General features: G+C 39.9%; 1 protein-coding gene across 4 annotated transcripts in view; it reads right to left on the reverse strand.

Annotated features, from left to right (window-relative positions):
• SIK3 (SIK family kinase 3) overlaps nt 1-22,112 on the reverse strand; it is a 280,096-nt gene that overhangs the window by 205,385 nt on the left and 52,599 nt on the right. The gene's annotated exons all lie outside the window — the stretch shown is intronic.

A 22,112-nucleotide genomic window follows, 5' to 3' on the forward strand; every position in this document is an offset into this window, starting at 1 on the left:
CTCCTAAAAACACTAATGAAGTAGCTACTGCTATTCTACAGAGGAGAATAATGAGGTTTAGAACGGTTAAGAAACTTGCTAAACTAATAAATTAGGAAGTTGAAACTCCCATACAGGTATCCAGACTCCAAAGCCAGGCCTCACCACTATTCAGTCCACAAAGAAAGCAGCAGTCTCCAGCATAGCAATGAATCTTCTTGGCTATAAATAACATCCTGCATCTCCCCACACACTCATCTCTACCATTCCCTTGACCCACCTAACTCTTGCTAACTGTTCTTAGTCATTTAGAACTTCTTACATGGCTAGATAAATGTCAACTTCAAACAGGCAATAACGAAAGTAACTTACAATTTTGAAACACAGCTGATGGGACTCTTTCCCATCAGCTTGCACATTCATTCATTCAAATAGTCACTGAGAACCTACTACAGGAAGCAGTGTTACATTGTGATTAAGGGCATGAGATTGCTTAGGGCATTAGATTCCTGGCTCTATCACTAACTTAATACATAGTTTTGAGTAATTTACCCTACCTCTCACTGTCTTAGCTGCCTCATTTATAAAATGAGGATACCTACAGGACTGTAGTAAAGACTGATCACGTAACATTAACTTGTCTTATCACACTCTGTGTGGGGGACAGTTAAGCTAGGAGCTATGGATGATACAGGTGGTATAGAATGGCATGCCCTCTCTTCTCAAGCTTGCAAAATATCTGCATAAATAACCACAGACCAATCTGTAAATATCACTAACGGTATTAATGAATAAATGCTGTCTGAGGAAGGAGAGAGCTTATTTCTAGCTAAAGAGATCAGGGGAAGTCTAATGGAAGAGCTAGCACTTTGGCTAGACCTTAATATAAAGGTAGAGAACATTCCAAGCACAGAATATAACCATGGAACAGGAAAGAAGCTGAGCTTCAGCAAGGAATTAGCCTGGGTGAGTAGTGGTGAATAAACCTCAAAATGTAGGTAAGATCAGGGTCTAATTATCAAGAGACCTGAAACTCAAATAAGGAGTTCATGTAAATACTATCGTATTTTAAAATGTAAACTAGTATTAATATTCCCTTCAAGTGGAATACACAAATGGAAATGAGAGAACAGAGAATTTATTCCCCTAATCGAGGGGTTAGGGGGTGATGCTGGAGGAATGGGAAAGAGGAAAAAACTTATCAACACAAGAAAGAGGAGCTATACAAACCCAGGCTTATAGGTAGCACAATTATATATACATACCAGCTTTTTTCAAACTGTAGTGTGGTCAACCAAATTTGAGAAAAGCCACATGCTCCACCCTATTTCTCTCTTCAGCAATTCACAAGGCACACTAGTATTTTAAGAACTCTCAGATGTCTACAGCAAAAAAGCAGACTAATTTTGTTCACTATTATATTTTGTTGTGGAACCCTACTAGTCCTCCAACTTACCTAATGATTCTTTTCCTCCTAGAACATGTATTTAAATACTGAGGGACACTAATGTTCTCCTGAACTTATTTTGGAAAACTTGGATACTAAGTATATGGTAAAGTGGAGTGTGATCACAAGAGAAAGAAGACATCTTGCAGCCCCACAATCACTTTCCGAAAGACCTTTCTGAGATCACACACTATTCTGGAAGTCTCCCTTACTTGTTTTATCCTAAGTGGCAAATAAACCAACTCAAGAAGTCCCATGAGCATACTTTTTTTTTTACCTTGAGAACAACAAAAAATTCTTACTATAACCCAACAACAGTACAACTCAAATTAACTTTTAATTTCCTTGCCCCTAGAATTTTACACTTATTTTCCTTTCCCAATCCCCACCCCCCCAAAAAAAAGAAAGACTGTTCATGCCTACTCTCAGGTCTTTTTAAGCTTTTTCATTCCAATTTGCCATTCTCTGTTCTTTCATCCACAAGTGATTTTCCCTTTACAGCCCCACTTCTGTCCTATATACCTCTCTCCTCTTTACTTTGCCCAGGTAACTGTTGAAATTATTATCTTGAGCCTTTAGGCTCTCAATATGATCAGAGGATGTGTTCAACATAGGACTTCCCAGATAACACAAGTAATAAAGAATCTGCGTGCAGGAGATGCAAGAGATGAAGGACTAATCCCTGAGTCGGGAAGATCCCCTGGAATAGGAAATGGCAACCCACTCCAGTATTCTTGCTGAGAAAATTCCACGGATAGAGGAGCCTGGTGGGCTACAGTCCATGAGGTTGCATAAGAGCCGGACATGACTGAGCACACAGGCATGGCAGGGATGACAGACAGAAGAAGCAGATACTAGTTTCACCATTTCAATCCCGAGTAGACACTGACCATCCACCACAGCACTCCTTCCCACTAAATCCACAGTGCTCTCCACAGCTAGTTCCAATCTCCTGAAAGTGAAACTGATTTACAGACAGGTTCCATAGTTTCCATCTGCATGCTTTAGATTCTATCTCCTGAAGTGTGAAATGCACTAGCAAGCACAACTGACAGGTTAGAAAAGAAACACAGATTGTCTTGAGGCTGGAGTGGTGTCTTACTGCACATCTACATGAGTCTGGGTTTTAAAAGTCAGTATCTGCATCAGAAGTGCTTAAGACACAACATAGGGCCTTACCAGAACAGTACCACAACCTGGAACCTCCCTCCACTTAACACGCATCAGTCACTCAGTCAGTCAGTTCAGTCGCTCAGTCGTGTCCGACTCTCCGCGACCCCATGAATCACAGCACGCCAGGCCTCCCTGTCCATCACCAACTCCCGGAGTTCACTCAAACTCATGTCCACAGAGTCGGTGATGCCATCCAGCCATCTCATTCTCTGTCATCCCCTTCTCCTCCCGCCCCCAACCTTTCCCAGAATCAGAATCTTTTCCAGTGAGTCAACTCCTCCCATGAGGTGGCCAAAGTATTGCAGTTTCAGCTAAGGATGAATAAAAACAATGAGGATAAACTTTGAAACAATTTTGAAACATTTTACCTTCTAGGAGGCTTTCCTCTACCATGACTAACTGAATGTTTTCCATAGTATGTATTTCATTATCATTTCTCCCTGAGTTGAAGTTCATCTAAACATGTAATTAAGGAAAGTCAGTTGGCAAATATGCTTTAAGAGCAAGCCCTCTTTTAAAATAATTAAGATCAGTCTCTGTTCAACTAAAAATGTGGAGTGCAGCAGCATAAAGGAAAACAAGATTCCTTCAAAGATGGCACATAACTAAGCTAATTAAGATAAGTAAAAAAAAATTGTTTACTTAGTAGCCACCAAATTCTATAAGGAAAATAACTGTTGGTGTAATTATGCAGTCTTGTATCTCATTAACTACCACAGTGGAAGATTACGTATCGTGCAACCATTATATCTGGCAAACCTATGAAATCTGAAGCTACCATCATAAAGTCATGTTTATACATCTCTTTAGAACAGTAAATCTTTTTTTCCCTTTTAAAACTAAGATATGCCCACAAGAGTCCACCAAACGGCCTCTATATTCAAATCACAAATTACCTCCTTGATCAGAGCTTCTCTCACCTGGGAAACTGGAGAAACACTAGTAGCTTTTGATTCAGCAAAAAGCATTACATCCTGCCTCACCAAGATGCCATGAAACAACTCTAGAAACTAAGGAAAGGGAAAGTTTAATCACTTTAATAAAAGAAAAACAGAAGGGAAATGGGAAACAGGGCAGTTTCTAAACTGCAATTCACTTCTACTTTTTCCATCTCAATATTAAATCCATCAGTTCAGTTCAGTTCAGTCGCTCAGTCGTGTCCGACTCTCCGCGACCCCATGAATCACAGCACGCCAGGCCTCCCTGTCCATCACCAACTCCCGGAGTTCACTCAAACTCATGTCCACAGAGTCGGTGATGCCATCCAGCCATCTCATTCTCCGTCGTCCCCTTCTCCTCCCGCCCCCAACCTTATCATATAAACAAAAACCTATTATCAAGTAACAGTAAAGTGAAACTTCAGTCCTCAGCACTTCAGCCTGGGTTCCTACACTGTCCCCTCAACACGGTGAGGTTTAAATAAAATATATAAATAATACTGAAATCTATCTTATATTCAACTCTTATAACCAAGAGTAATAACACTACCACTCAGACAGCCAACTCCAAGAACATTTTCATGGAAGTTCCCCCAAAATGCCCGAAGTCTTCATAATCCTGCTAAATATGTGTCTTTAACACAACTCAAACATAACAAAGCTTAGCTTCTGTATCATGTCACTAGTAGGGTGAACATTAAACTGAGCTTCTCAATCACAGGGCCAATGTCTTATTGTTCAACTATACTTTTGCCTATAAATCTAGTTTCTATTTTCCTAGGTTCCAAACTTCAGTTTTATTTTACAGTATTATTATACTTACCTCCTGTCAGCACTTCGAATCCTTTGTAGAACAAAACCCAGTATAAATAATGTCTTATTCACCTTTGTGTCCTCAGTATTTAGTGCAGTGCCTAGCACATAAGTTCTTAATTCATGTTTGCTGACTTGAAGAAAACCGCTCCAGTGCTGTTCTAGCTCAATAAAATATCTATGTCAAATGACCATAGCAAACCATAGCAATATTATTTACTGACCTGAATCAGAAGCTACATGCCCTCAGCTAGTGTTCTAGACAATGTTTTTGTCAATGAACAAAAGGAACATCAAAACTGTTTTTTAAAACTGTTCCAATCCTCAAATCTTTTCAAAGAAAAAGTAATCATTTCATTTTCAAGTAATAAATACAAAAACTCAGAGATTTTCAGATTTTTATTTGAATAACTATTATATTTACTTTTCTGCTTATTTTCACTTTCAAGGCTCTTTTCCTTTTAGCAGATGACAAAGAAACCTATTTAAATGCCTTCAAAATAATTTAGCATTTATAAAAACCCACCTCAGTGATCACAGCAGACCTGTGATCTAATTCCGTACATGACAAGGAATCGTATATCTCTATAATAAAATTCCTGTTTGGATAAGATTATAAATCCTGGTGACTATATTTTAATTATGACTCATTCAGACAAGCCAAGACATACTACTAAACAAAAAGTAAACTGCTGACTTAGAGATCTGATGAGACAAAACACAGTAGATTCTGCCAGGTTAACAACAGTGTTTCCCTCTTCAGCAGCAAAAGGCTCCAAGCCTGGTCAGTTTACAGACTTCTCTGCTCCATATTTTGTACTGCAAAAAAATAAAAATAAAAAGCTAAAAATTTTAAGTTCCAATCTAAGTATCTACCTGACCAAGGCAAATCAATCAAACTGTCCAATATTGAGGATAATAAAGGACAATAACTTCCGCAAATCAGCCATAAGAATTTACTCAAACAATGGAGATGATGTTAAGAACAAATACAAGAGATAAAGACTGGCGACAGGAGTTAAATAGATAATATTTCTATATGCTATCCTAAAGGAAATCAACCCTGAATATTCATTACAAGGACTGATGCTAAAGTTGAAGCTCCAATACTTTGGCCACATGACGAGAAGAACCAACTCACCAGAAAAAACCCTGACGCAGGGAAAGATGAAAGGCAAAAGAAGAAGCAGGCAGCAGAGGATGAGATGGTTAGATAGCATCACCAACTCAATGGACAATCTGAGCAAACTCCGGGAGATAGTGAAGGACAGGGAAGCCTGGCGTGCTGCAATTCACGGGGTCACAAAGAGTCAGACATAGTAACTGAACAACAACAAATTTGTATACGTTAAAACTACCACAAGTTAACTCTACCTACTTTATTATTCTTAACATCCAAAACCACAAAACAGTACCAAAGTCTTCTATTCCAAAAGTTGTTTAGAAAGAATCTGTCAATATATAATCAAATATCTGCTTACTGACGGGAAAAATCTCTGTTCACCAGCCAAGGGATTTTGGGGAATGAGAACTGCATGTGGCATCTCCCCTCCACAGCCTACAAATCCCACACCAGTTTGTACTACAAGAGTATCGGTTTCAGCATGTAAGCCTCATAAGCCCCCAGGAAAGCCATTCTAGTGGAGCTCTTCCAGAAAGTTTCACTTTAGTTCCATAAAGAACCCAAGAGGCCCAGTCCATGACAAGAGTGAACTGTAATTGCTCTCTTGGTTTCCGCCTCTGACCCTTAAGAGCAAAGCTTGGAACTGTCTGTAATCCATAATCCACTTTAATATGCTGCTAGAGCATTACAAAAAAGTGGCTTTCAATAAAGGCCCTGCTATGAAGCTAAAATTGGGATTCTTGGTTACTAATTTTGTGTACAATTTTTCTAATTCTCAAAAAAGTAGAGGAAATTCTCCTTCCTCCCCTCCCAGATAAAAAGGGCAAGGGGGAGGAGAGTGGACGACCCACAACACTTCTGAGAGGCTGCATAACAAACTGTCTTAATCACACTTCAGATAAATGACAAGTAGTAGGTTATTCTTCTCTACAACATTACATTAAGCAAGTAATCTGCTCCAGTATTTTGGGCATTTAAAGTCTGCTACAGTTATCCCTTCCAAAATTAAGGCACTGTGTAAAAATGTATGAAGTGTCTGGTTCTTAATTTCTGAGCTAGATCATTACCCAGTTTAAACTTTTTTTTATAAAGGAAACTCGAGTTCAAATGTGTTTAAAGTGATTTGGCCAAGGTCACAAGGCCTAGGGTAGTAAGGGCATGAACTGGGATCTCCTGACTCCGGTCTCATGTTCTTCATGACCACAGGGACCAGACAATGAGAGACAGCTCCACTATTCATCACTGCTAAGTACAGTGGGCACTTTTCCTATCCATCTGTCTTTTAAGAGATACAGTCCCTCTCTGTTCTGCACAGTAGCTTATGTGGAAACAGAGCACATATGAGCTAAATCACTATTTAAGGGTCATTTTAACAAGCACGATGCAACACTGAGGCACAATGTCCATGCTAAATAAGCAGCAAAATACAACCAAATAAAGGCTTTATTTAAGTGAAATGTGTATAGGTCCCCACTCTATCATTCAACTAAAAAGTTTCTTCTTGATCTCTATGTTCTTTGGAGTATTATCTTTCAAAAGTTTTCCTTATACACCCCCTAAAATAAAACTGGAAGGAAAAAAATCCTTGAATATTTTTAAGTTGATACTGAAAATCTTTTTATAAGAAGTTTAAATCATTGCAAACTCTGTACTTTCCTTTATAGATCACCATAGGCCAATTTAAAACTGACATCTAAAAAAAAAACCGATTATGTCATTAATTTAAATACATCCAATGAAATCTAAACACTTGAGCAATTTGATAACCACCATCCTCCATTTCAAAACTATAATAGAATCCTCATTTCTTATGTGAAATGTTACATTACTTCTTTCTCTCCTTGAAATTATATTTCTATTCTTCTTCTTCCATGGTATTTCATTTTAATATAATTTCTTTTATCATACTTTCCTATAACAAAAATATGAGTATTGTTTTTTATTTAAAGTACTTCTTTTGGATTGAGTTCCTGCTACTTTTATTAGTAGTTACAGTTGGTGAAAACAAGGCAAACATATATAGCTCAGTCGTGTTCGATCTTTGTGAGCCCATGGACTGTAGCCCTCCAAGCTCCTCTGTCTATGGGATTCTCCAGGCAAGAATACTGGAGTGGACTGCCATTCCCTTCTCCAGGGGATCTTCCCGACCCAGGGATGAAACCCTGATCTGCATTGTAGACAGGTTCTTTACTGTCTGAGCCACCAGAGAAGCCCATAAATTTTGATAATTAACCATTAAAATTAATTCCTTTTTTTGGAGATTCAGTTCTTATTCAGATGTATGGAGAAGGGTATATACCTTGATAAAGGGAAGTTTCATACTTGATGTCAGAAGTTTCATACTTGACATCAGTGTCACAACGATCCCTTTGTTTGAACCCTGGAGAATTTTACACCTCAGAGAAACATACATTGGGGAGATTCAAGATGAGTGAAAGGTAAGGCTTTTTCTTTTGTAAATCAGAAGAGCTGGAGATCAAACCAGTCAACACTAAGGGAAATCAAACCTGAATGTTCAGGATTGATGCTGAAACTAAAGCTCCAATACTTTGGCCACCTGATGAGAAGAACTGACTCACTGGAAAAGACCCTGATGCTGAGAAAGACTGAAAGCAGGAGGAGAAGGGGACGACAGAGGGTGAGATGGTAGGACGGCATCACCGACTCAATGGACATGGGTTTGAGCAGACTCCAGATCGTGAAAGACAAGGAAGCCTGGTGTGCTGCAGTCCATGGAGGTCACAAAAGTCAGGCACAACTTAGCAACTGAGCGACGACAACAAAGGGAGGACACGAAAAGAGACTGGGGATGACGCCAGTCCTGTCTTCAGACGGGTCAGTTTCAGGGGGAGCACAAAACGCAGGCACTGAGGACTCTCAGAACTGTCCAGCCTAGGCACCTTTAGACATGGACTCCAATCTGAAGATCGCTGCTCTAAAGCACTCAGCTGGGCTCATTTACTGGAACTCACTAAAATGACAACCATGCCTGACAGACACGAAGACTCACTGCACATTACCTGCTATCAGGTCCACATCTCTCATACATTTATTTAAATAAGACTAAAGTCTTATTCAGATATGGCAGTGTGATTTATTTTTAAAACAAATGTATAGTTCAGTCTGCCAAAGAATAACTGATAGAGATGGCTACCATGTGGTACCCCTTCTACCCATATAATGATTTTTATACCACAAACACACAGATTACCTGGAGAAAAACTAGAAAGTGCTTTTAAGCAAATATAAGAAAAAGTATGTCACTGATGAAAATTATATTTTTGACTTTTATGAAAACCCAAACTGATTTAATTTTAAAAATTAATAAAAATACTTTTAAATACATAAGGCCTATTTCCTTATAGTTCACAATGAGACAGATTTCTCAAGATCTGTGAGGTACACATCCAAGACAAAATGGCAAGAACTTTAGCCTAAATTTAACAGGTCAGAACCTGCTCTGTTTAAAGCACTTCTTGATCTCGCTGCGTGTTAAGATATCTGTCTGGATTCTGAGAAGGTAATTGCATCCTTATCTGATCTGCCCACTAGTGTCACACGGCACTGAGCAGCCACCAGGCTTAGGTCTGACCGTCACCCACTCCTGCTCCCACTAACCTTTGGCCTTACTTGGAGCTCAAATGTAAGTAATCTTACACTCATGTTCCATCACACCAGGCAAACAAGACCCTAAACCAGATCACAATTTAATACAGGAAGCTGGGACTGTATTTTTGAGATACAATTCACATACTATGAAATTCACCCTTTTAAAGTGTATAATTCAATGGGGTTTTTGTGTGTTGTGTTTATCTGGAAGACTGTGCAACTATCTCCACTGTCTAATTCCAGAATGTTTACATCACCCACAACAGAAGTTCTATACCCACCAGCAGCCGCTCTCCATTCCCTCCCATCTCATCCCCTGGCGGCTCCTAACAACCACCATCTACTTTCCGTCTCTGTCAATCTGCGTGTTCTGGCTATTTCCTATAAAGCCTATCATACAGTATGGGGCCTTTTGTGCCTGGCTTCTTTCACTTAGCAAAATGCTTTCAAGCTTCATCCATGTTGCTGTGTTATCAGTACTTCATCACTTTTTATGGCTGAAATATATTCTGCTGTATGGAAATACCTCATTTTGTTTTTTCATTCATCAGCTGATGGGGATTTGGATTGTTTCCACTTTTGGGCTATTATGAATACCACTGCCATGAACATTTGTATACATGTTTTTGTGTGAACATATGTTTCAGATTTCTTGGGTACATACCTAGGAGCAGAATTGCTGGGTCATATGGTAACTCTATGTTTAACTTTTTGAGGACCTGCCAAATTGTTCTCCAAAGTGGCTGTGCTGTTTTATATTCCCATCAACAATGTGCGAGGGTTCCAATTTGGAAAACAAACTTTAGTTTCCAAAATCTCTTCCTTTACAAGCCTTCTGCCTTCTTTAAAAAATGAGCCTGAGGATAACACAACATTGTAAATCAACTCTACTTCAATTTTGAGGAAAACAAACTTTTTTCCACAATGCATTGTGTGTTTTAACACTAGCTTATTTTTAAAAATAATCTCTGTAAGAATATAAGCATTAAAGGAGAATATAAATGGTATGGCTAAAAAAATATTGAGAGTATCTTAACCCATATATTAGAATATTCACATCTAAATGAGGATTGTGCCTCCTTTAACTACTTAAGGAGGTTATTCATCCATTCCCCCTATGGAAACTCCTCTTTTGAAATTAATTTCAAGGCAGGTTCATAAAAGCAAACAAAAATCAGTCTTACAATATCATATAGCCATACCTTTTCACTGTTAAGGACCACACACCATACTACCCAGTTTGATCACCCACCTAGTTTGTTTTACAGACATGAGTTCAAATGACTTCTGGCCACTTCCACAAGTCCAATACAGCCCTTAAAAAAAAAAGGTGGGGGAAAAGGAAGGAAGGAGGAGACAGATAAAAAGAAAAAAAGAAAGGAAAGAAAGAGAAGTTTTTTCCTACCACTGAGAATATTCTTCAAAATGGAATTTCAAAATGCATCTTGTATTATACTACAGTTGGGGAGGCTGGCAGAAAGGTACACAGTACTTTATATACTCCTCTGTGATTTCTTGTGAGTCTATAATTATTTCAAAACAAAAGGGTTTCAAAATATATATCTTAAAAGAAGGGCAGAATTTCAAAAGAAAAATGGGAAAAGAATGGAAAACACTCCCAGTAGGTAAAAAGGGAAAATGTAATTCACATTACGCAAATCACAACTAGCCCAGATAATCTACAAAGTTCATTCTAGCGTACAGTGGAATATAAGGTAGAAAAGATCATAGAAGGCAGACTGTAGAGCATCCTGAATGGTAAAGAGTTTAGAATTTACCCTGAATACAAGGGGGTACTCTTGGAGGATTTTTTTTAATGCATGAGAAAAATCAGAACAGAACTTCTGAAAGATTAACATGGCAGCAGTATAAAGAACAGACTGGAGAGAAAAGCATAAAGGCAGAAAGACCAGTTACTATTGCAATAGCCCAGACATGCTGAGGTGTCAAGGGCTGGCAATGGAACCAGACTACATGGGACTTAATTACTTAATATTCCAGAATCATCTATAAAGAGTCCAAATCTGGCATTCATTATAAGCTCTATGTTTACAATAAAGAAATCTCTTCTCTGAATCATTAAAAGGGAAAAGTTTTAACATTTCAATAAGAATAAAGTGGAAAAGGTAGAATCAGCTATACTTATACTCAACAAAACAAACAAAAAGGCATAATAGAAAATACTTTCCAGCCTTGAACCGTGTCCCTTTAAACAAAAAACATTATAGAGGTTCTCTCACACTCTGGGAGAAACTTCTGCAAAGACCACACGCCATCAGTTGCCTTCTGCCTGCTATAGGTAGGAAGAGTCATTGTAATACCAAATTTCTGGTCAAAGAGCTCACTGAGGTTAGGAGCAAACATTTTTGTGTCTCTAATGCCACACTTGAAGAAGCAGTCATTTCCAGAAGAGGTAAGATGCTGATGGCTAAAACACGGGAGGATCCAGCGCTTATATTATGAGTCAAGCAAACAGCGCAACAGATTCAATGTTTATTGGGGGCTCCTGTGTACTAGATACCAAAGACACAGAGATGACTAAAACACAAGTTTCACCTTCAAAAAAGCCACAATCTACTGGAAAAAACACAACAAAAAAGCAACGGTAATAAGAGGGAAATGCTATTGTGAGGTACGTAAGAGAGGTTTTGAGAATAATAATAAGAGACAATATTTAAGAAGTACTTCATATGTGCAGGTTCTATTCAAAGCATTTTTCCCATATTAATTCACTTAATCCTCACAGTGAGAGCAACATTATCCACTTTTTATAGATTAGGGACACAGACAGGTTAAATAGTTTTATTCCAGTTCTACAGCTGTATTATTAACCAAGACAGACTGACTCATGGACTTTAACTACACACTATAAGGCCTCTTTAAAAAGGACCAATTAATGTTGCCTGGAAGGACAGTTAAGACTAAAGAGAAGAAAAAGAGTAGATTAACATATTTATCAATGTATCCACCCACCACTGAAGGATGACCAAGAATTCACCAGATGGCTGAGGAGTCTGGGGAGGAGCTGTGGGTATTTATTCACAGGGAGGGGTTGAGGGGATGGCAGCCCAAGCAAAAAGAAAGGGGCAGCCACAGCAGGGAAAGGACAAAGGCCTGAGAGCTGAGAGTGCGAGGGGCAGCTGCCCAAGTGTCAGCAGACAGCGTAGGACCCACGGGTCCCAGGAACAAGGGATGAGGCTATAAAAACTGGGAGGTCGCAGGCCTTGTAGGTCCACACGTCACGTAAGGACACATCTGAGTCCCTTACTGCTGACTGATACGAGCAGATCTGCCTTCAATAAAGATAAATCCTGGTGAAAGGTGGGAGGTAGCCTGGAGGCTAGGAGACCAATTAGGAGGTTACACAATAATTCTGTGAGAAATGATAAGGAGTGAATGAATGCAAGCAGAGGCTTCTGAAGTACTGACAGAATCAACAGTAGTTGGTGACTAACTGCAGGTGGGGGACAAGGAAGAGGAGGCAGACCAAAAAAGGCATTTCTCAGGCTTTTGCTCTGGGCTGCTGCTGCTGCTGCTGCTAAGTCGCTTCAGTCGGGTCCGACTCTGTGCGACCCCACAGATGGAAGCCTGTCCCAGGCTCCATCCCAGGCTCCCCGTCCCTGGGATTCTCCAGGCAAGAACACTGGAGTGGGTTGCCATTTCCTGCTCTGGGCAGAGCAGGGCAAAATGAAGATTGACTTTTAAGATGAATAGTAATAATTAATAAATAATAATAAAGTCCTTTTATTTATCATCCTTTCAAAAATGGAGAAGTTGGGGCTTAAATAAGTAATTTATTTAAGGTCACAGTCACTAAGCATTGAAGCCAGAGAACAACTAAAGACTTCAGACAGAGTTTAAGTTTGGCATGGTATCCAGTGAAAAAGTGAAAGTGCTAGTAACTCAGACGCCTCTGACTCTTTGCAACCCCATGGACTACAGCCCACCAGGCTCCTCTGTCCGTGGAATTCTCCAGGTAAGAATACTGGAATGGGTAGCCATTTCCTCCTCAAGGGGATCTTTCTGACCCAGGGATTAATGCATGTCTTCTGCACTGCAGGAGAATTCTTTACCATCTGACTCATGAGGTGTCCAAATATGAGTCTCCAGTAAGCAGCTAAGTATCTTTGTATGGACCTCAGGGAAGCTAGCAATCCTAGGGTTTGTTGTTGTTGTTCAGTCACTAAGTTGAGTTCAACTCTTTGTGACCCCCTGGACTGCAGCATGCCAGGCTCCCCTGTCCTTCACTATCTCCTGGAGTTTGCTCAATGTCACGGCCATCAAGTCAGTGATGCCATCCATCTTGTCCTCTGTTGTCCCCCCTCTCCTCCTGCCCTCAATCTTTCCCAGTATCAGGGTCTTTTCCAATGAGCTGGCTCTTCACATCAAGTGACCAAAACATTGCAGCTTCAGCATCAGTCCTTCCAGTGAATATTCCGGGTTGATTTCCTTTGGGACTGACTGGTTTGATCTCCCTGCAGTCCTACGAACTCTCAAGAGTCTTCTCCAGCACCACAGCTCGAAAGCATCAATTCTTCAGCACTCAGCCTTCTTTATGGTCCAACTCGCACATCCATACATGACTACTGGGAATACATAGCTTTGACTATATGGACCTATGTTGGCAAAGTGATGTCTCTGCTTTTTAATATTTGTTTAGGTTTGTCATAGCTTTCCTTCCAAGGAGCAAGCATCTTTTAATTTCATGGCTGAAGTCACCAGCCACAGTGACCCTGGAGCCCAAGAAAATAAAAATCTGTTACTGCTTCCACTTTTTCCCCTTCTGTTTGCCATGAAGTGACAGGACCAGATGCCATGATCTTCATTTTTTAAATGCTGCGTTTTAAGCCAGCTTTTTCACTCTCCTCTCTCACCCTCATCAACAGCTCTTTAGTCCCTCTTCACTTTCTGCCATTAGAGTGGTATCATCTGCATATGTGAGGTTAGAAACAGTTACAGTAACAACACAACTACATGATTATCACTATTCCTACTACTAGTATTTACTGAGCACTTGCCGTAAAAGAGACACAGTTTAAGTGTTTCACATAGATTATTTCATCTGCTCTACACTGATATTGAGGTAGATACCGCTATCCTCAGAGAAAAAGAGAACTGAAGTAAAAACTCTTCTGACCTCTCAGACAGAAAATAATGGAATCTGATTCAAATGTAGGTCTTTCTGATCTAGAGGAGGCAGAGATGGGAAAGAGAGCCTGAACGTGATTGGAGAGGAAGAGCAAAGGACTGAACCCAGAAGAATTTAATCACTGAAAAAGCAAGTAGAGAAACAGAGTGGCAATGGGGCTTAAGAAGTAGTAGTCTCAGTGAAGAGAGAAATCAGAAGGCATTTCTGTTTTGAAAACTAAAGGAGAAGAAATTTTTAAAAAGAACCCGCCTCCTCTGTCCATGGGATTCTCCAGGCAAGAATACTGGAGTGGGTTGCCATTTCCTCCCCCAGGGGATTTTCTGGACCCAGGGATTGAACCTGCATCTCTTATGTCTCCTGCACTGATAGGTGGGTTCTTTCCACCAACACCACCTGGGACGCCCTTAGAAAGAACACGGTAGTTAACAGTGTCAAATGATACAAAGAGCCAAGACAGAACAAGATTTAAATCAGGCAACTAGGAATATCAATGAGGCACTGAAACCCTCCCCAGGGCAGCTGAAGTGAAATTGCTGGGATAGATGTAAGATACCACAGGTGTAGGAGAGAAAGGGAGGCGAGGAAATAGAAGTCAGGTGGTAAAAAGAAATTTTTTTAAAAAGGGCCCAAGCAGGGGTCAGTCAACTACACACTGTCCCATATTTTCCTTTATTTTTTAAAACAACCCTTTAAAATGCATAAGGCAGTTTTAGTTGGGATATATAAAAAACAGGCTACAGGACAAACCCGCAAAACTGACAGCAGCTTGCCAGCTCCTACTCTAGAGCCAGACTGACTGGGTTAATATCCAGCTCCTCACTCTCTGCGTGACCTTAAGCAAGTCACTGAACTTCTCTGTGTCTCAGCTTTTTTACTTGTATGATGGACAGAAGAATAGGAGCTACCTCACAGGGTACTACATAAGGATCAGTAAATACAAGTAAAGCACTTGGCTGCTGAAGTATTGCCCTATAGATGCGGAGGATCTGTTAGAGCACGTGTCCCCAACCTCTGAGGATGAGATGGTTAGAAAGCATCACCAACTCAATGGACATGAATTTGAGGCTTCCTGGTGGCTCAGACAGTAAAGAATCTGTCTGCAATGCAGAAGACCCAGGTTCAATCCCTGGGTTGGGAAGATGCCCTAGAGAAGGGAACAGCTACCCACTCCAGTATTCTTGTCTGGAGAGAGGAGCCTGGCATATTGCAGTCCATTGGGTCGCAAAGAGTAGGACACGATTTAGCAGCTGAACAACAACAACCCCAGCCTCTGAGATCTAAAGCTTGATGATCTGAGGTGGAGCTGATGTAATAATAATAAAGTACACAATAAATGTAATGGGCTTGACTCATCCCGAAACCATCCCCTCACCTCTGGTCTGTGGAAAAATTGTCTTCCACAAAACCGGTCCCTGGTGCCAAAAAGGTTGGAGACTGCTGTGTTAGAGAATGGGCAGAGAGAAGGGAGCCAACAGGGAAGGAGAGAGAGTAATTGGAAAATGACTCATTTTTAAAAGTCCCAAGTGAAGAGGAACTCAAAAGCCTCTTGATGAAAGTGAAAGAGGAGAGTGAAAAGGCTGGCTTGAAGCTCAACATTCAGAAAACTAAGATCATGGCATCTGGTCCCATCACTTCATGGGAAATAGATGGAAAAACAGTGGAAACAGTGTCAGACTTTATTTTTTGGGGCTCCAAAATCACTGCAGATGCTGATTGCAGCCATGAAATTAAAAGACGCTTACTCCTTGGAAGGAAAGTTATGTCCAACCTTGATAGTATATTAAAAAGCAGAGACATTACTTTGCCAACAAAGGTCCGTCTAGTCAAGGCAATGGTTTTTCCCGTGGTCATGTATGGATGTGAGAGTTGGACTGTGAAGAAAGCTGATTACCGAAGAATCGATGCTTTTGAACTGTGGTGCTGGAGAAGACTCTTGAGAGTCCCTTGGACTGCAAGGAGATCCAACCAGTCCATTCTAGAGGAGATCAATCCTGGATGTTCATTGGAGGGACTGATGCTGAAGCTGAAGCTGCAATACTTTGGCCACCTCATGCAACGGGTTGACTCACTGGAAAAGACTCTGATGCTGGGAAAGGTTGGGGGCGGGAGGAGAAGGGGACGACGGAGAATGAGATGGCTGGATGGCATCACCGACTCTGTGGACATGAGTTTGAGTGAACTCCGGGAGTTGGTGATGGACAGGGAGGCCTGGCGTGCTGTGATTCATGGGGTCGCGGAGAGTCGGACACGACTGAGCGACTGAACTGAACTGAACTGAACTGAAGGCAGCAGCAGAGAAACAGAATGAGGACAGCGTCGTCCGCACAGGGCACGGGCTCTGCCCCACTGCTGGTCCGAGCACACACTGGACGCAGAGCGATCCGTCAGCTCTTACCCAGATGCCAAACGCGCACACCTCTGGACCCTTCCTGCTCTGCTAAAACGTATCTGTGCATTCATATCCAAGCAAGTATAAAGCGATGAATGCGAGGATGGTCCCCAGTCAGTAGTTTTGGGAAAATGAAAAAATGGAAAGAAAAGTTCATCAGTTAGGGTTCACTGCCGAGGGCATGGGTTCAATCCCTGCAAGGGGAACTAAGACCCCACAAGCCATGCAGCAGAGCCAAGAAATAAAAGAAATAATACAGAGACATCCCTTACACTCTTTACCTAATTTCCCTCAATAGTGATATCTTGCAAAACTAGTTCAGTATAAAACATTAGCTCTTAATACAAAAACAAACTTAGAACAGTATGCATATTACATATACTCCCTTTTGGGTATTTAAAGTATCCATACAGTTTGTATATGTATAGGAGGAGACATACATTTGACTGCTAAAAGTTGATACCTCTGAAAAATGGTAATGGTTAAGCAAGAAAACGGAGGAATACAGTTACACTAATTGTTCTTACTTACCAAGTGCATATATTGCTTTTAGGATATCAAAGGTAAACAGGCAGAGGGGTTAACTTTTGAAATAAATAGGGTACGTATTCTTTTGATAAAAGGAATTTTTCATTTTCAAGCAGAAGGAGAGGAATCTGAGGACCTTCACACGGAAAGCCTCTGTCTACTCAATTAGGCAGAGAGGTGGCTGTCACTCATTGTGTCCTAGTCTCCTCACTTCCAGCTCTGTTCGAGGCCCCTGGAGAATCCAAAATTAACCAGACAGGTGGCATCTCTGAACTCAAGGAACTCAACACCTACCAAGGAAGGTGGACATTAGTCAGAAATGACACAGTGATTATAACCACTGTGTTATAACCACCAGTACAGCATAGCACAGCAGTTCAGAACATAGGCTCTGGGGCCTGGCTGCTGGGGTTCAAACCCCAGTGCTCCTACCAAATGACTATGTGACTTTGGACAAGCAATTTAACGCTCTTCACTTCAGTTTCCCCATCTGAAGTGGGGACAATTATAGGTCCTATTTACTTACCCATCTCTCTAGCCTATCAGATTGCTGTGGAAACTAAAAAAAGTCCACATGTATAAAGTGCTTGGAAGGGTGTCTGACATACAAACACTCAAACATCTACTGTTATTGTTACTCTCGTGACCGTTAACTATTTCAGGGAAAATTTAATCTATCTTCAGGTTAATGGAAGGTTAGGAAAAGCCTTTCCAAGGAACTGACATATATGTCTCAAAGAGGAGTCTGAATTAAACACCAAAAGAGAAAACCTGTCTGGCCGAGGAAAGAACATATATAACTACCCTATGCTAAGAATGAGCTTGGCATGTGAAGGATCTGAGAAAAAGCCCGTTGAAACAGGAGCTCTGAGAGGAAAGAGATGAGGCTGGAAAACCAGAAAGGGAATGTTAAACTTAAAAATTTATCTGAATAACAAAAGGGATCACACAAGAAATAATAGATTTGCTGGATTTCCTTCTTTTTGTAAAGATCACTTTGATGAAATATATGGACTCTTCTGTGACAGAGGGAGGTGAACCTGAGTTCTGTTTAGAAAGAACAGTCATTCTGGTGAAGGAGAAATGAAATCAACCACAGACAAGTAAGAAGACTACTAAAGAGAATAACAAGCATATATGGGAGGGGGTGCCTCATGAGTCAGTAAGAGAACAAATGAATACGATTCAGTCATTTCTTGAAGCTCTATGGCAGAAACACAGAAAATGGGCAGCATTGTTCATTCACAGCTGGAGACCTGCATGACACATGGCAGAGAAGAACAAAGGTGCGAGAGAACCCAGGGTACCCATGACTCATCGCAAGTGACCAACTATGGTGTCCATATGGGCTGCAGTAATCCCAGGAGCAATACTGCAGATCTGGAGACAGAGAATATTTAAGGGGCTGGAGGCCTCAGTGAAATCAGAGAATAAGTTCAGCAAATGGCAACCTGAGAAGGCAGGAAAACGTGTTCAGAGAGTCATATTTCCAAATTTATGATTTCAGAGGTGGAAGTCTGACTGGCCACAGGAAAAGACTGCTACAGACCAGTGTAGGGATAGATAGTTGCAACAAAGAAGATCCAGCCGGAACGAGAATAGGATCCTGGACAAGCAAACAAGCTGTACATTAAACGCATATGAGATCATGGAAAGAGTAAGAATAAGCTATTTACAAGGATAAGAATTAAATTTTCAATTACATTCTTAAATATAATACCACAAGGAATGTGTTTTAAAGTATCTGGAATACAACAGGGATGCCTTCTGAAAAACAAAGCTTCATCTATTCATTCAGCCAAATAATCTTCAAAGATGTTCATGCTATAAGGCATTCCTGATAAAAAGCTCTTAGGCAAACAGAGAAGGAAACTTGCTTGCTTATTTGTCACAACTGGAGAGCAAGCCTCAAAAACTGGAAGGAAATCTTTGCAAAACATAAATCTAATGAAGGATTGGTATCCAAAATATACAAAGAACTCTTAAAACTCAACAAAAAACAAAAAATTTTTTTAATGGGCAAAAGATCTCAACCTCACCAAAGAAGATACACAGACATATGAAAAGATCATGCTTCAAATGTTATTAGTGAACTGCAAATTAAAAACCAAGATTATCACTACGACCTATTAGAATGGCCAAAATCCAAAACACTGCTAACACCAAATGCTAGCGAAAATGGGAAATGGGAACTCTATTTCATTGCTGGTAGGAATGCAAGATGGTACAGTCACTTTGGAAGACAATTTGGCAGTTCCTGACAAAACTAAACATACCCTTACCATATAATCTAGCCATATAATCATGCTCCAAGATATTTACCCCAATGAGTTGACAACTTAAGTCCACACAAAAATCTGCATGTGGATGTTTATAATAGTTTTATTCATAATTGCCCAAACTTGGAAGTAGATGAGATAGCTTCAGTGAATGGATAAACTATGGTATATCCAGACAATGAAATATTATTCAGTGATAAAAAGATATACGCTACCAAGCCTCAAAAAGGCACAGAAGAATCTTAAATGCAAACTGCTAAGTGAAAGAAGCCAACTCGAACAGGCTACATACTCTTACGAGTCCAAGTATGATTCCAGAAATCTGGAAAAGGCAAAATTATGGAGTCAGTAAAAAAAAAAAAAAAAAAAAAAAGGCCAATATTTGCCAGGATTGAGGCCCGGAGGAGAGAGGAAGAGATGAATGGGAGCATGGGGTATTTTTACGGCAGAGGCAATATTCTGTGTGATACCACAATTGTAGGTACATGACATTATACATCAGTCCAAATCCATAGAATGTACAAGATAAAATGTAGACCCTAATGTAAACTATGGACTTTAGTCTAAAATAATGTTATCAGTATTGGCTCATTAGTTACAGCAAATGTACCACACTAATGCAAAGATGCTAATATTAGGGGAGTCTAAGGGGAAAGGGAAGGTAAGGAGGTACATGGAATTCTCTACATTCTGCCTAATTTTTCTGTAAATCTAAAACTGTTTCAAAAATTAAAGCCTATTAATTTAAAACAAAAACTAAACTAAGAGCATTACCATGTGAGTCACACAAGAGAAAATAATATCTGCTATTGGTGAAGAAATATATCCAAGAGGTGAAGAGTACAAACTGCCTGAGCTTGATCTGGCTCTTCCACTTAGTAGCTGTGTCATTTTGGGCAGTCATAAACTTGTCTCAGTTTCTTCACTGGTAAACGAGGATGCTAATCATCAAGGAGTTAAGACTGAGTCTATACATGTACAGCACTCAGCATAGTGACCAGAACACCTCAAGTATTCAATAAATATTAGCTCCCTGTTATTCAAAATAAGGTCTGTAAGCTTGTAAATCAGCATTACCTGGGGGCTCGTCAGAAACGCAGACTCTCAGGCATGCCCAGATTTACTGAATTTGCTTTTCAGTAAGATCTCCCAGGTGATTTCTGTGCATATAAGGTTGAGAAGCACAGCACCTCAGGTGGTATTACTAGCATCATGGCTCTTCTTCACCGTCACTAAAAAAGGAGTATAAATACTGGAAGAACCCAAATTATGGTTTGCTGATGATTGTGAAAGTCTAAAAAGAGAGAATTAATTGTAATGCTTAATAAATTTTGAAATATATGCTAAAGTGACAGTAATTAAAACACATAGTACAGGTACACAGTAAGTGGGCTTTATTAAGAGTACATGTTAACAAGACCATTTCAAACATGCAAGTAAGTGATAAATTACGAGGATAGTTGGTTATCAATATCTTTAAAGTCAGATCTTTATCTCATATTATACTGAAAATGCATTACAAATGGATTAAAAACCTAAATATTAAAAATAAATTTATAAAGCACTAGAAGAAAATATAGGACATTTACATTCCTAAGCACACACAAAACCCAAAAATCATACTAGTACTATACGACAAAAGATACCACAAAAGTTGAAAGTTAAACAATAAGCTGAGAGAAAATACACCATACATAACACAGGATTAATAACCATAATATGATGTTTTAAAAGTTCTATACATGAACAAAAAAAGTCTTTCAAAAACCCAACAACAACAAAAAAATGGGGGTAGAGGAATAAAGCAGGCTTCACATGCAAAGAAAGTAAACAACAAAAGCTGTAATAGAACAAAACAAAGACATTTACCTACAAATATTTGTATGTGCACAGAAAAAGACATGTAAGTAGATATATCAAACTGTTGCTGCTGCTGCTGCTGCTGCTGCGGCTAAGTCGCTTCAGTCATGTCTGACTGTGCGACTCCATAGACAGCAGCCCACCAAGCTCTTCCGTCCCTGGGATTCTCCAGGCAAGAATACTGGAGTGGGTTGCCATTACCTTCTCCAACTCACGCATGCATGCTAAGTTGCTTTAGTCGTGGCTGACTATGCAACCCTATGGACAGCAGCCCACCAGGCTCCTCTGTCCACAGGATTCTCTAGGCAAGAATACTGGAGTGGGTTGCCATTTCCTTCTCCAACTGTTAAGAGCAGTTAAATCTAGAGAACAATATGTGAGAATGGGGGACTTTCTTTTCCTTTATAAACTTCTGCACAGACTGACATTTTTACATTACAATGAATTTTTTAAAAACTTATCATTGTTTAGTTACAAAAGAACAAATACTGAGTGTTGGAAGTTTTAGCATAAAAGGCAAATACTTTTAAGAAGAAAGCTTCCTGGCTTTCCCTACAACTACTTAACCTCAAAATCATATGACATTTGGAAAATATATCTTCGCATTATCAAAATTTTCCTAAGAATTCTTAAGCAAAAATATGCCAGTTTTTTTGTCCTCCCCACATAGACCACTATATTCAATTTCCAATGGCCCTCAGTTCAAAGCCGGTTCCAACCTAACTTCAAAAGTGAAGTATCTAAACCAGACAAGATATTCAGCAACATAACACCAAATATTGATATGGAACCCACATGTCCAAAATATGCCTAACAGCAACAGAC

Source organism: Moschus berezovskii, chromosome 14, assembly GCF_049115385.1.
Source record: "Moschus berezovskii isolate FMDL1 chromosome 14, NW_MosBer_1.0, whole genome shotgun sequence".
NCBI classification, from domain to species: Eukaryota; Metazoa; Chordata; class Mammalia; order Artiodactyla; family Moschidae; genus Moschus; species Moschus berezovskii.